Here is a 14746-nt window from a genome sequence, read left to right as displayed (position 1 = left end):
TAAACTCAAACTCAAACTCAAACTCTGCAGATGAGGTAGCATGTGTCCGAGGTGTACAGCGCCAGGCTGACTGACTGGGACATTCCGGTAAGGAAGGAGCAGGTCCATCAGAGTGCTTGCTCTTAGATTCCAATGTCGTGTAGGATTTGGAAGAGGATAGGGTGGGAGACTGTGCCAGATGCTGTGGAGAGGTCCAGGAGGATAAGGGCTGCAGTGTCTCCTCTGTACAGAGTCATGCAGATGTCCGTGGCAGCGATTAGGGCAGTTTCTGTGCTGTAGTTTGGTCTGAAACCAGACTGAGTGGATTAAAGTAATTGGTTGCCGTTGAGTTATTCGGTGAGGTGAGTTTTGATGACTTTCTGTAAGACCTTGGCTGGGAATGGTAGAAGGGAGATCAGTCTGTAGTTGGGCGAGTGTTGAAGAGTCCACAGAAGGTTTCGTAAGCACTGGGAGGACAGGTGCATGTTTCCAAGCATCGGGAAGATCGAGAAAGAGTTGGAGGCTTTTCGAATGGAAGTGAGCATGGTGCTGATGAGTTTTAGTCCACTGGAATAGGCGTGTTGGGGTCAGGCGTCCGACAGGGAACCTGAATGGATGGACTTCATGGCGACGGTTTATTCTGGGGTGATGATGGGTCAAGTGGTTAGCATTGGTTTCTTGGATAAGATCAAGAGATGTGTCGGGCTCGGTTGCAGGCAGAAGTTGCTGTAAATGGCAGTGATTTTGCTGCTGATTAATTGAGAGAGATTGTTGCAGACGTCCTGCGAGGGGATGATCCATTTGGAGGCAGCTGTTGGTGAGGTGAAACCTTTCACAGTGGCAAATATTTATTTGCTTCTGTTGGTTCTGGCATCAATGCAGTCTGCCAGAGCTGCACGCTTGGTGGTTCGGATAATTTGGTGGCAGCTTTTTTGTGCGGGCTTGAACGTGCTCCTGTCTGCACTGCCCTGGTTCAGTCTCCATTTTCACTGGAGCAGGTAATTTGGCTGTGGCAATGCTGAGTGGTAATATTTATAACCGTCTCTCAGGTATTGTTGAATTCAAATTAAATGACTAAGTACTCCTTTATACACATGGCAATCCTGGAGTAACAAGAGTAGTCAGTCAAATCCAGGAATTTGTAGAGAGTTTGGAATTCAGATAGAGTATGACACACACTCACTTTTAGATTAATTGTCCATACAGTGCTGGGTATTTTTAAAAATATTTTTTTTGTTTACATATATAAGAGCAGGATGGTGACCGTGATTAGCAGCTCAAAAAAGAAGAAGGTCCTAGCCATTTTGGAGGCACAATTGTTACCCCAAACACAATTATGTTGATTACACAATAAAGGTCTGTAAAGCAAAAAAAAAAATGTATGTGCCCGTCTGTAACTCAACTGGTGCTCATGTAAAGCGCTCTGATACCTTCAGGTCAAGTTTGCGCTAAATAAAACTCTGGTGAAAGAAAAAATAACATATGACTATGGGTAGTATTAACTTAAGGGAAATAATTTCGGATACTCTACCTTCACATCTGTAGTCCTTTACAATGGGTTGTGTTTACATGCTCAGTCAATGTGGCAGCGTTGTCAGTCTAGAGTCTGAAATGTATCGGGCTTGATATATGGCCTGCCTTTGTTTCTTTCAGAATCCATGGATGCAGGTTAAGAAAGTGTAGTTTGTTTGTGCTGATGTAACTTGAAACCCAAAACTAATTTCTAAAATATCCATTCAAGAACCAGCAACCCAAAAGGTAAAGGCATCCCACTCAAGTCATTGGTGATGATTTCATGATGCTGGTGGCTGTTATTTGGTTAAGGTAACAAGGCTACTACATCTATCCTAGTTTGGAACATAGGAGACTGGTCATTGTGAGAATAGTTGTGGCTCACAACTGATCCGTCAAAGTTCATGTTTTCCTACGTGGGCTGATGGTGCTATAAACTCCAAAGGCATATATCTAGAAACTGGGCAGCCCTTGTCCAGATTTTCAGTTGGGTTCCATCTGATCGTCTGTTGGATTTGGGAGGCAAAGTTTGCGCCCAAGCTTGACTTAAGTATGCAGAAACTATGGCAACATAAGGTCTGGAAGAAACATGCCAGTGGTTTTGAAGTCCTAGCAAGTGGCTTTAGTCTACCAGAGACAACCCTGATGACTAGGGCGAAGAGGAAAATCACCTGTGTTGGTCTTGAGCTTGAGAGGGCAGAATTGGATTCCTATAAAGCTGGAGGTATTTGGGAAGATTTGAGGAATGCTGTAGAATGACCACACTTGTAGATCTAGAAAGCTCTCAGCAGTTTATCTATCTACTTTATCGCTAATAGTGGCATATATATTTTATAACAGTTCTTGAGTCAGATCTGGGTTGCAAGATCTGCATTTCTCTTGTGCAGGTTAAGTTTGAAACCATCAACTTTAAAAGTTAGATAAGTGGAACTACGGGCGAGGGATGAAGTTGACTAGTGAAGTCAGAATGCAAAGGATATCATCCGCAAATACTTTAATTTTAATTTCTGTTATGGCCAGATCTGATCCACTCAATGCATTTATCTGACCTAATTTAAAATGTGTGGGGCTCGATGCCAAGAGTGAAAATAACATGGATAGAGGACAATCAATAAAAGGATGTGACTGGTTACTATACAAGGTGACTCTGAAGGTAGGGGCATGATACCACACCATGGGTATCATTATGAAGCCTAGAAATTATTCCATTCCTAGGAGTTATTTGTCAACATATCTTTGAAGTTCTGTGCTATATATTTAAAGGGAACGAGCAAGTGAAATCCCACTGGGTAGCAGAGTGGGAAACCTCAACTTGATTAACTAGTGAAGAGTTCCTTCACGTCACTCCCTGCTTGGCAAGACCTGCGGAATGAGTATTAACGAGGGGACTTTTCAATGGCTAAAATGTCCCAAATTGCCAGATATGGAAAGCTAAACAGACCTTCAACCCAAATATCTACTTTAGCAGTTTATGGAGTGCCATACTGATTTTTTGGGGACTAAGTAACAAGGCTTTCTGACCTCATATCCGTCCTCTTACCACACCTCTCTGTTTGCTGTAATCCTTCTTTTATACCTACATTGCCGCTTAGACCTTTGATAGATGGTGGTAGAGAAACTGCCTCACAATATCCATCATGATGGCAAAATCCTACCCTTTGACATCTGTAAGCGCATTTTTTGCATTCATGGGGGGTTGTTGGCTTCTGTTCTACCTAATAGCATTGGGTTTTTAGTCTTGTTGTTAAGGCGGCTACTACTAGAAATATAACTCCTTTTGTGACAACAGGCAGCAGATCCAAGGGTGTAACATCAGCCATATGATAAAATGTAGCTAGATGCCTCTTCTCCAATCACATTACCCCTACAGACAGAAATGTAGTTGTAGGAGTGACGAGATGTTGAAGCAGCCCAATGGCTGCAACTCTTGCAGGATTTTAAATTTAATTCTAGCTCTATTCTGAGAAGGAAGGCATGCTATTCATTGATGTTTGCTAGTACCTTTGCTCAGTTACAGTACTCAAAAATGTTCAAACCATAAGCACATCTTTTAGGGGAGATTGACCTCCTGGAGTATTTTAGACTTGTCTAGTAGGATTTTCCCATGTACAGCCCTGAAAGTTTGTTAGCAATGAAAACAATATTGGCATGCCCTAAACATGCTGGTACAGTCTTTGTTTAGTAAGGCCTTTGCTTCCCACTTCCTAGAACAATAAAACAGGGCTGATTGTATCCTCATGGGGAACTGTCTGCAGGCTGGAAAAGTTACCCTGTTAGCACACTTGAAACAGAAAGACCAGTCACCCACCTACAAACACACCCAAGTCTTTGGACCTACATTTCAATGCAGCGACTTTCAAGGGATGGGAGAACAGTACTTAGATTTGAAAGCATAAGGGGACCTATGCTGTCTGCTGTCCTACTTAACAATCAATCAGCATTTGTAAAGTGTAACATTTTCACCCCTTGGGGTATCTGGGCGCTGTGGCTCAGTCGAAGAGCCAGGTCAACGGGCCATGAACCTCTACACTTATTTGACAACCTAACTAAAACAGACAACTCGTAATCTCATAACTGATTATGCTAGTCCATCTGTGCTACATATCTAGAGCATTCATGCATGTTTATGCAGCCTATTTTCTTGCTAGGAATATCCATGAAACCATACACAGATTGACTCAGTTGTAGTTGTTGCGGAGAGGAATCGGATACTATTTCTATTTGTTATGTAAGTTTAGCTTTAGTATTCTGTACTGTCTAATGCGTTTGAAGTTTGCAGTGATGCTTGCTTCTTGATTTGTCTTTGATTATGTGAAAACTTAACAAACCTGATTTGCTTAAAAAATTTCAAATACATGTCACACATGTCAAATGTTAGTTATGTTAACTAGATAAGACATTTTGTCAAGTATTTTTTTTTTAAGAGAGCAGCAACCTTTTAGTCTTCTAAAGTACATGGGAAAATGACTTTTAACTCACGAAACAAACACACACATTAAGCTATACATTTTTTTTCATAAACATTAATACAGTCCCTGATGTTTATGTGCTGCCCACTGAGCATCTCCCACTTGTATGCCACAATGTTGCTTGTGGATGTTTTTGAACTGACGGTGGGTAATGAATAGTAGTACTTAACAAAAAGATGAGGAATCTGGCAATGGGCGTCCTTTACACACAAGACTTGTAGCCCCCATAAATCCCAATTCATAGTCGCTCTCTTCTTACAGAGCATGCATAATTTAAGAGTAAAGTTTTATAATTCCTTTAGAGTAAAAGCCTAGTCTTGCATGACAAGATGCTTTAGGGTTTTTTCAGTTTTGTTGGTGTCATAAAAACAGTCACGTAGACCATACCTTCTTCTGGAAAACTGGTGTGTTATGTTATGTTCCATCCACAGTACAGCCCGTGTGAACTGTAAATGAGGAATGTTTGGCCTGGTAGTTTTAAATAAGGTCTGTACGTCTGCACATTCTGTTTTTGTGGTGTGCAACTGACTGCTGCTGGGCCGTCTACTGTAGATTTAACCTATTTGTGCAGGCTTTTACAGTATCAGCCTGTAACCCGGTATGCCAGAAAGACTGCAAACACTTTTTCTTATACTCTACTCTGAAAATATATTAACCTCGAAGAGCAAAAGCTTGAGGGTAACTAGGCCTGCAACCAACATCCTTTTAAACCTTAATCTCCAGGAACGCACCCTGGAACCCGATGCAAATCGGAGCTCTTATCGATCACTTGGGTTTATGATGGGCCCCAAAAAAATGCCAGAATTCTATACAATGCAAAAAATGATTGCCCAAGAGCCGGCCAACTTGCCTATGATGAATAGGATAGACAATATATTTTCCAGTGGAACATTAGTCAGATTCAAGGTACAGTATGGCAATCTGCCTATGAATCACAGGCCTAACGTTTTTACCTTCTTTGGAAATGAGTGAGATAATGACCTCTCTCTTATTGTCTGTAGTTTGCCCATACGCTTAGAACGACTTGCTAGTTCTGCCTTTGGATCCAGCAGTTTGAGGATTATAGCCTCATAAGTTTGTTTAGAAAATCTACTTGATTGCCCAAGCTTTATAAATTTGTTTAGAAAAGCTACTTGACGATCTAATAAAAGTTATTAGCTGTTTTAGAGTAATATTGAAATTAAATCTCTGTAGATTAGTGAGGAGAGATTGTAAGATTAGGTTCAAATTCTAAATCATCAAGAATATTTGAGTTGGTCAGAGGCACATGTAGTCATATGGGTGCGTATTTTCTAGCACTTTTAAAATACCCGAAGAAATACCCAGTGGTTCATTAAGTCTACCTTCTGATAGTTGACGAGTTAGTTAGCACATTCCCAAAAGGAGTCAGACACCTGGTTCGCAGGATTATATTTGGGCCTTTTATTGAAAACATTTATTGTAACTGAAAATATATAGTTTAATTATTCTTGTTCCAATCTTTTCCTTAATTTCTCTTTCTCTTGTACCCTGGAGGTGAGTTGATGAATAATCTTCTTTTCTTCTCTTTCACAGGATTCCATCCGCCCCAGAGCCCTCGGCAGAAAAAAGACAGAGGTAAGTGTTCTTTTGAAATAAAAGTAACTCTTATCTTTCCCTTCTTCTATCAGTTGTCTAGACTGTATTCTTAATTTTCTTTTGGGTTTGTGCACAATGTTTTTGCCCTTTACTGTCCTTCGCTATTTCCGCTACTTTTTCTTGCTGCCTACCCTATGTAGCCTTCTCTTATATAGTCTCTGTATTTTTCCCCCTTCTTTTTTAAGGGTTTCTTTAGAGGTACTGAAATCCAGCTTCCTCGCATAGCCTCTTCCTTTTTAGGTCTCGTGACCTACAATGCGCGCAAGCGCATTGAGGGAGTGAGAATTCAAGTGCTCGAAATCCTCGTCAAACCAAGGGCTTCTTGCGCTGCGGTTTTCATTAAGTTCACGTGAATCACGTGACCAAACAAGCACGCGCATTCACGGCCGCACAGCACATCAAAGGGCTTCTCCCAGCGTGCACTGTGCGGCTTCTCCTCCCCTAATTATTCATGGCCGGCCGCAGGCCGGCCGTACTTTCAGTTTCCCGTTATCAGGTACGTGTTGTTTTCACTTGTATCAGGCGCTTGCATGGAAGTGCATGACGAACTACTTTATTACTAAAGCCCTCTCTGTCTACGCCTCTGTTCCTGCGTGTGTTTTGCTCGAATGTGGTAACACTGCTTCATAAAATCTTTCAACGTGTTGTTTTCACTTGTATCAGGCGCTTGCATGGAAGTGCATGACGAACTACTTTATAACTAAAGCCCTCTCTGTCTACGCCTCTGTTCCTGCGTGTGTTTTGCTCGAATGTGGTAACACTGCTTCATAAAATCTTTCAACGTGTTGTTTTCACTTGTATCAGGCGCTTGCATGGAAGTGCATGACGAACTACTTTATAACTAAAGCCCTCTCTGTCTACGCCTCTGTTCCTGCGTGTGTTTTGCTCGAATGTGGTAACACTGCTTCATAAAATCTTTCAACGTGTTGTTTTCACTTGTATCAGGCGCTTGCAGGGAAGTGCATGATGAACTACTTTATAACTAAAGCCCTCTCTGTCTACGCCTCTGTTCCTGCGTGTGTTTTGCTCGAATGTGGTAACACTGCTTCATAAAATCTTTCAACGTGTTGTTTTCACTTGTATCAGGTGCTTGCATGGAAGTGCATGACGAACTACTTTATTACTAAAGCCCTCTCTGTCTACGCCTCTGTTCCTGCGTGTGTTTTGCTCGAATGTGGTAACTCTGTCTGCATTAGCACATTAAACCGATCCCTGTTTGCTATGCCAATGCTTCGTAACTGTTTGGGAACTGACTTAACTAATTTGCATGCGTCACGGTCCGCTTTCAGTTAAGTGGCCACGCTTTTTTATTGTTTAATTAATTTGCAGCAGCGTCCGTTTTCACTTTAGCGGCCATGCTTGTTTATATAATTAATTTGCAGACCCCCATGTGTGCCCTTGTGCCTCCCTCTGCCCCTGTGTTAAGAAACACTGCTCTAGACCGGTTTGTCTTCCCAGCCCTCAGTGCCTGCACAACACGTGATTAATTAGCATTCTCTCCTTCCTCCCCGGAGCGCTGTCCTACACCAGTGTGGCCAGATCTAGCTGAACACACTCGCACCAGTGCCAGACACCTATGGTCACTCAGCCTGACTGAGGAGTGAGCTACTTCTACCTTTTTACCGCATCTTGCTCGCCACTTTCCTTTTCATCCTGCCCCCACCTCTTCTTTTGCCTCTCCTTCCCACCCTCCCACCCTGCCGCGCGCCGCGTCCTCCATAATCCCTTTCCCTCATATGTCGCCTCATTGTCTCTCCTATCTCTGTGTAGTGCTTTAGGGGTGGCCCGTTAAGCGCCATACAGACAACCAACGTGACATGATAGCAAATAGCGGGAAACAAAGCGCCCAAGTAGCCCGTACTTAATCTTACGGTATTTTAAAAGGATACTTACTGGGCTAGAGGTGTTCTGATAGTCTACCGAAGCACGAGTCACCGTGGCTGGTAGGTTAAGAAATTGAAGAGCCATAAGACAACGATTAGTTGAGGATTACTATAATATTTCCATGCTTTAAATGGTTAACTTGTTAGCAGTTAGCCAGGCAAGATGAATAAAATCTGCTACGTCAGCATGACATCTTGTGCCGTGAGAATCTAGAAATAGACCCATTTTATGTAGCAGCACTGGGTGCGATAGGTGCGATGTAAAAAGTTAAAGTGGATAAGGCGCAGCCGGTAGTTCGGGGAGAGTATCTCAAGTTGTCAGCAGCAGAATGACCACTGCGTGTCTGTGAGTGGAAGCGCAAGATCTTCCTCCCATGCGATCCGGGCTGGCAGTTGTACAACAGGTTAAATGCGTTGCATGTTGTGGTATAGTGACGTGATAAGTTTCTGCAGTGAAGTGGCAATGTAAGTTTGTTCTAATGCAGAGAGGTCCGCAGTGGCGCTGGAAATGTTGAGAAAAGTCTGCTGCATGTTGCCCCAGTTGATAATACAAACAAGCACTGGCGTTGGCAATAGGTGTCGCAGTAGGAAAGTTGGAGCTATTGCTTTTGTAAATGACAAAGACCTTTATGTTTTAAAAATGAAAACAAAAATAAAAAGCATTGTTATTTGCAATTGTAATAGCTCCAACTTTCCTACTGCGAGACCTATTGGCAACGCCAGTGCTTGTTGAACATTGGGATCACTGATTTAATGCGGTCCACATGTCTATCGGGAAGGTTGTTTTTAGGTCGAGCGTGAGCCGGCGCGCAGTCTCTGCTCTGCGGAGATCTGTGATAGTTCAGTATGGAGAAAAGCTTCACCAACTCCCACGCCTTTATTTTTTTATTGTCTTGTGTCTTTGTCCTTCGTAAATGCTGGCGTCTGATTAAGTTTGAGGCTTATTAGTCCCTCCTTAGTACGGTCATGTCGTCATTAGTATCCTCCCATGGCTACTGGCCCCTTTAATTGGTTGTTACACGGTGCCTGCACTAATTTCTGTAATGAGTTTCTCCTACTGCACATATGACGGCATGCCCAGCCGGGACAATGGCGGCGCCGATTTTCCAAGCTCCTAGCTTTAATTTTATTTGCAGCTTCATTGCTGCATCTGCTCCCCCTCCAGCTACCGATGCTTGTCCCACGTCTTCCGTTCATTGTGGGAGTTTAAAGTCCTGGCGCATCCCCTCGCACCGAGGTCTCTCGTCCTTGCATGTTTTCCTTCAACCCTGCCACCCCTTCTCCTCCCACGTTATTTTCGCAATTTCATACTACTCAACTGTCTGTCTACCTACTTTTTCCTTATCTCCAGTCTCACTGCCTTCGAGCTACTCTCCTTCCCCCTTCCTCTACTCTTCCTTTCTTCTGCACCTCTACCTTATCCCCACTTTGCCCCTCCCCCCCCCCATAGCTCCTCCGTGATTCTGCTCTACTGTTCTCCTATTCTTGGGGTGCACAGCTCTTCTGAAGCCTAAACGGCAGAGACAAGCAATATCAGCATGCAGAGAGCGATACGCCTGTCTGGAGATGCTATTCACTGCTACAATCAAAACTTGCCCATGGACAGCCCTAGAGCACGCAGCCACGCCACGACAGCCCCTAGAGGCACTTCAGTCCATTGAGAGCACGTTATACAGACATTTAAAGCAACGATATTAGAATGCCAAACCTTTCCAGCTGGTGCGGGCAGACCGCCGCCCACGCATGCTGTTGCGGCTCCAGCATGGCACCGTCCCTGGCAGAGCTGTGGCACGCTGGTGACCAAGGGGAGGAACCCAGGCCGGACCACGCGGTACCGGCTCCTGGACAGGAGCAGCAGGGCGGCCGCTTTCCTGCTTCTGCATGTCACCATGAGCGGGAGGGTATGCACTGTCTCTGACAGATGTGACCTATATCTTGAAGGGGATGTGGGGAGAGAGCGCGGTCGCACGGGATGGCACCACATGCTCGAGTGGGCTTGTTGGGGAGCTGATGCTCGCACTGCCAGCGCTGTGTCGTATGAGCAGAGAAGAGCTTTCGTCACACGGGGCGAGGAGGCGAGAGAGTGTAGGAGAAAATGAGCAATGTGAGTATGTCACCTCTTTCCTAGAGAACAAGGCCCCTGTGGTTTTGTGAATCTTTTACACTAAGGCCTGCTGCACACGTATAGGTGTAAGGCTTCCTACTAAGGCTCAGGGCTTCCAAACCATCCCCTTAGTGCAGTGATACTCAAAGTACGGTCTGGGGCCGCATGCTGTCCCCCTGACCTTTACATGCTGACACCTGAACAGCAGCAGCACTGGGCTGCTGTTTAATCAGCTATACACTTGCATTAAAAAAATTAAACATACAGCAAGGACTTATTTAAAGGTTAATTGCACTTGGGGAAAGGAAATAACTAGGCCCTTAACTTTAGGAACATCTTTCTTTTTAGGTCGAGCGTGAGCCAGCGTGCAAGCACTGCTCTGCCAAGGTCTTTGATAGTCCAGTATGGAGAGAAGCTTCTCCCATTCTCCCTGCCCTTATTTTATAAGACTTGTGTATTCGTCCTTCGTAAATGCTGTCCTCAGGCGCTCTCAGGGCCTGCACCGGTTGCTTTGCGAGCAGAGGACACAGGAAATCTCACAATAACAGCAGTCAGATTGTTCCTATTTTGTTAGCGACCAGAGCCTGTTGGCATCTCTAGGCACCTGCATTAAGTGCTCAAAAACACCTTATCCCTAGTACAGCAGTGTGCAGTAAAAGGTGCATGAAGGGTTCCTTTCTACAGTTTTGTGGTAACACAAAAGATTGTTTTTCTGAAATTGTAAATCTGTTCAAACTGCAAGCACAGTCTCTACAGACTTCAGTACAAGGGCAGCACATGAACTGCAGGAGAATCCCAGTAAGCCCAAGAGCTGTTCCATGAATGTAACAACATACTTTGTGTTTTTACCCTTGAAAAAATGCCCTACCCTCCATATTGAGTGCGGGAAGCTGACAACCGCACATCTGTGTTACATGTCATCTGTACTAAAGCCACCTGACCAATTGTTTTCAAAAGCCTTTTTTATGAACAACACCACCTCCACTACCAATACCACCACCTCCACCAATAATACCACCACCAATATCACCGCCACCACCACCAATACCACCACCTCAGCGCCTCTCGTTCACTAGTAATAGCAGGGGCACTGTACAAGGCCGGAGCTGCAGCCAAGACCATCCCTCCCTCCATGCCTGCCATAAAGCACAGCCTGCCCTGCACCAGGAGGTGAAGACAATGTCCTACTACAGCTGGAGTGTTTTTTATTAGGCCAAAGACAGCAATGACATTACACAATGCCACACTGAACACTCAAATCACGGAAAAGGCAGGAACTAGCTTCCCCCGCTCTTCCTCCTGAGCCGCAAAAGTGCGAAAGGTGTTGGAGCGCTTTGTTAGTGTTTATAGCTCGGATCATATGTAACTCTCACTTCACGCTTTGTGTCTGTGTAATTTACAACACTTACACATCTTCTTCACTGCACTATTCATCACTACTTTGAAGATATCACAGGACGGTCTCTTCCTCTAATATTTACAATCTAACAAGCTGTCGAAAAGGCCTTTTATTGCAATGCAATAGGTCTCGCATTTGCGAGAGTTTAAGCTATTAGTATTGTAAATGACAATGCCTTTTATTTATGTTTTAAATCACAAACATGAATAAAAGGTATTGTCATTTACAATGCCAATAGCTCAAACTCGTGTGAATGCGAGACCTATTGCATTGCAAATGCTTGTTATATTAGGAGTAAAAGTAACCTGTTTCTATTAATTGTAAAAAAAAATGTAAGTTAATAATTTAGTTCAAACGAAAAATGCATAAAAAACTGATATTCCATTTCCTTATGAAGGTATTTTGGCCTCTGTTCACTTTGTACTTCTGTGACTGATTCCACTCCTCCCCCTCCACTCGGATCCCTCCAGACCTACCCGGGTAGGCCATGCTCCTCCCAGAGCGCAGTGGGTTGAGTTGCCACTCCCGTAGGGGCCTGTGAGGTAGTCTTTCTCGGTACCTCACCTGGTCACTGCTTGTACTCACCCTCTCTCCACTAGTGCGGGACGTCAAAGCGCACACAGTGACTGTTTCGCGCTCTTCTGCTAGCGTTTTCTTCTCTCTCTTGCGGGAGTCTTACTTCCTTTGTACATCCTTATCGGGTTCCTGTCCATCTTCTCTTTTGCCTCTCCCTCCCTCCTGTAAGAGAAAGAGCCTTTCCTAGGTTTCCTTGCCAATTGCAGTGTCTCCTTCTTTACTTTTACCTGTATCCTTGTTGTTTCGTTTTACAGGTCCAATTCGGGAGGCCGACCAGCACGGAAGTTCAGGTTGGTCTACTGTTTCCTCACTCCCCGGCAGATCCTTACATGACCTTAACATTAGGATCCGTAGAAATTAAGGCTTCCAGTTTTCGTTTTTACGTATTTTTAAAGATAAATACAGGCAGAAAACAGTCTATTTCCTGTCTGTATTTATTTTTAATAGCGCAAAAATATACAAAATTGTACTTCTATTAAGTGACTTTCCTTGTTATCCTTCGTAAATTCCAGACCAACTGTTAAGCTGATAATCACTATGGGGATTTAAAAACAAGCATTGGAAATGCAATAGGGCTCGCATTAGGAAAGTTTGAGCTATTGGTCTTATAAATTATTTTTTTATTTTTTTTATTTATGTGTTATTTTTTAAAATGGCTAAATTAATAGCTTTGTAAGGCAAGGAAGTCCCACAGTTGGCCCTGGTTGGGCGGTATGTCCTTGTGGATGCCCAAACTTATGTTTTTACAAATACCAATCACACATTGTTGTATGCAAAACCTAATCGTTGCTAAGGTAGCTAGTGAGGCGGCCAACACCTAGATACAAACGGATCAAAATATTTTTAGTGCTCTTACATTCTTTTAGTTTAATCAAATTCTAAAAAGGACAGGACGTGTAGGTTTTTAGAAAAATATAACAATATATATTTATTTCAGAGGTCAATCGCAAAAACACAAATAATTAAAAACAATTTATACAATGACTAGATTAAAAACAAGATTAAAAATACAGTGGTATGTACTTCAAGACAAAAGTTCATTCATAAGCAATATAAACACAACAATTTGTTGCAAGAACAGGGGTCGACGCGGCGTTTCGGTTTTTTGGAGAAACAATTAAAAACCTTCTTCAGGACCAAGTTCTAAAAAGAAACATATAATTACTTTTTTGCGTATGACAAGTATCAAGTATATATACGAAACATTTTTTCTACTACTTTTTTTATAAACGTAAAATACCTCCTGACTGTTATAGAGACAGAACACTTTGTTTCTATTCATGATTAGCCGTGACCTGTTTACAAAACTAAGTCAACATATTGGTATTTGTAAAAAACATGTTGATTCCAAGACGGGGCATGTCGCTAGTGGGTATATGAGATGGGTATTACAATATCTCTCCAAGAATATTGGCAATGGTTACATGAACTATTTCACTAATTTCAATAGATCATAGTACTCTCAATTTTCACTATTAATTATTCATCTAGTTGTGGGTGGCTCATGTCTCTTACCCAAGTTGAATATTAAATAAGGTTAGATTACCTTAATTATTTAAAGCTCTCGGCCCGATAAATCCGGGGAGACTGTCTTCCCAAGTATACTTTTTGGGTTTCAACTGGACTGTATGCTGCCAGGTCTGCAGGTAGTTATAAATCCTGTAAAAGAGTGGAGTTAAAAAAGGCCTATGTTAGACTAGGCGACCTGTCTAGAATGAAGGGCTTGATGATAAGCCGAGAGCTTTAAATAATTAAGGTAATCTAACCTTATTTAATATTCAACTTGGGTAAGAGACATGAGCCACCCACAACTAGATGAATAATTAATAGTGAAAATTGAGAGTACTATGATCTATTGAAATTAGTGAAATAGTTCATGTAACCATTGCCAATATTCTTGGAGAGATATTGTAATACCCATCTCATATACCCACTAGCGACATGCCCCGTCTTGGAATCAACATGTTTTTTACAAATACCAATATGTTGACTTAGTTTTGTAAACAGGTCACGGCTAATCATGAATAGAAACAAAGTGTTCTGTCTCTATAACAGTCAGGAGGTATTTTAGGTTTATAAAAAAAGTAGTAGAAAAAATGTTTCGTATATATACTTGATACTTGTCATACGCAAAAAAGTAATTATATGTTTCTTTTTAGAACTTGGTCCTGAAGAAGGTTTTTAATTGTTTCTCCAAAAAACCGAAACGCCGCGTGGACCCCTGTTCTTGCAACAAATTGTTGTGTTTATATTGCTTATGAATGAACTTTTGTCTTGAAGTACATACCACTGTATTTTTAATCTTGTTTTTAATCTAGTCATTGTATAAATTGTTTTTAATTATTTGTGTTTTTGCGATTGACCTCTGAAATAAATATATATTGTTATATTTTTCTAAAAACCTACACGTCCTGTCCTTTTTAGAATTTGATTAAACTAAAAGAATGTAAGAGCACTAAAAATATTTTGATCCGTTTGTATCTAGGTGTTGGCCGCCTCACTAGCTACCTTAGCAACGATTAGGTTTTGCATACAACAATGTGTGATTGGTATTTGTAAAAACATAAGTTTGGGCATCCACAAGGACATACCGCCCAACCAGGGCCAACTGTGGGACTTCCTTGCCTTACTACCTATTCTCCCCTGTCCCAGAACTGACAGTTAAGGGGGCCTCCTTCATTTGTTACTTAAATTAATAGCTTTGTCA

General features: G+C 42.4%; 1 protein-coding gene across 2 annotated transcripts in view; it reads left to right on the top strand.

Moving 5' to 3' along the window:
• ATG7 (autophagy related 7) overlaps positions 1 to 14746 on the top strand; it is a 1270091-nt gene that overhangs the window by 30274 nt on the left and 1225071 nt on the right. For both annotated transcript variants that reach the window (XM_086938958.1, XM_086938957.1), the window contains exons 2-3: positions 6015 to 6056; positions 12294 to 12329. The gene's annotated coding sequence lies outside the window, so the exon portion shown is untranslated. The remainder of the gene's footprint in view (positions 1 to 6014; positions 6057 to 12293; positions 12330 to 14746) is intronic.

Source organism: Lissotriton vulgaris, chromosome 9 (assembly GCF_964263255.1).
Source record: "Lissotriton vulgaris chromosome 9, aLisVul1.2, whole genome shotgun sequence".
NCBI lineage: Eukaryota > Metazoa > Chordata > Amphibia > Caudata > Salamandridae > Lissotriton > Lissotriton vulgaris.
The sequence above is the reverse complement of the archived record's forward strand: the minus strand, read 5'-3'. Positions and strand labels throughout refer to the sequence as shown.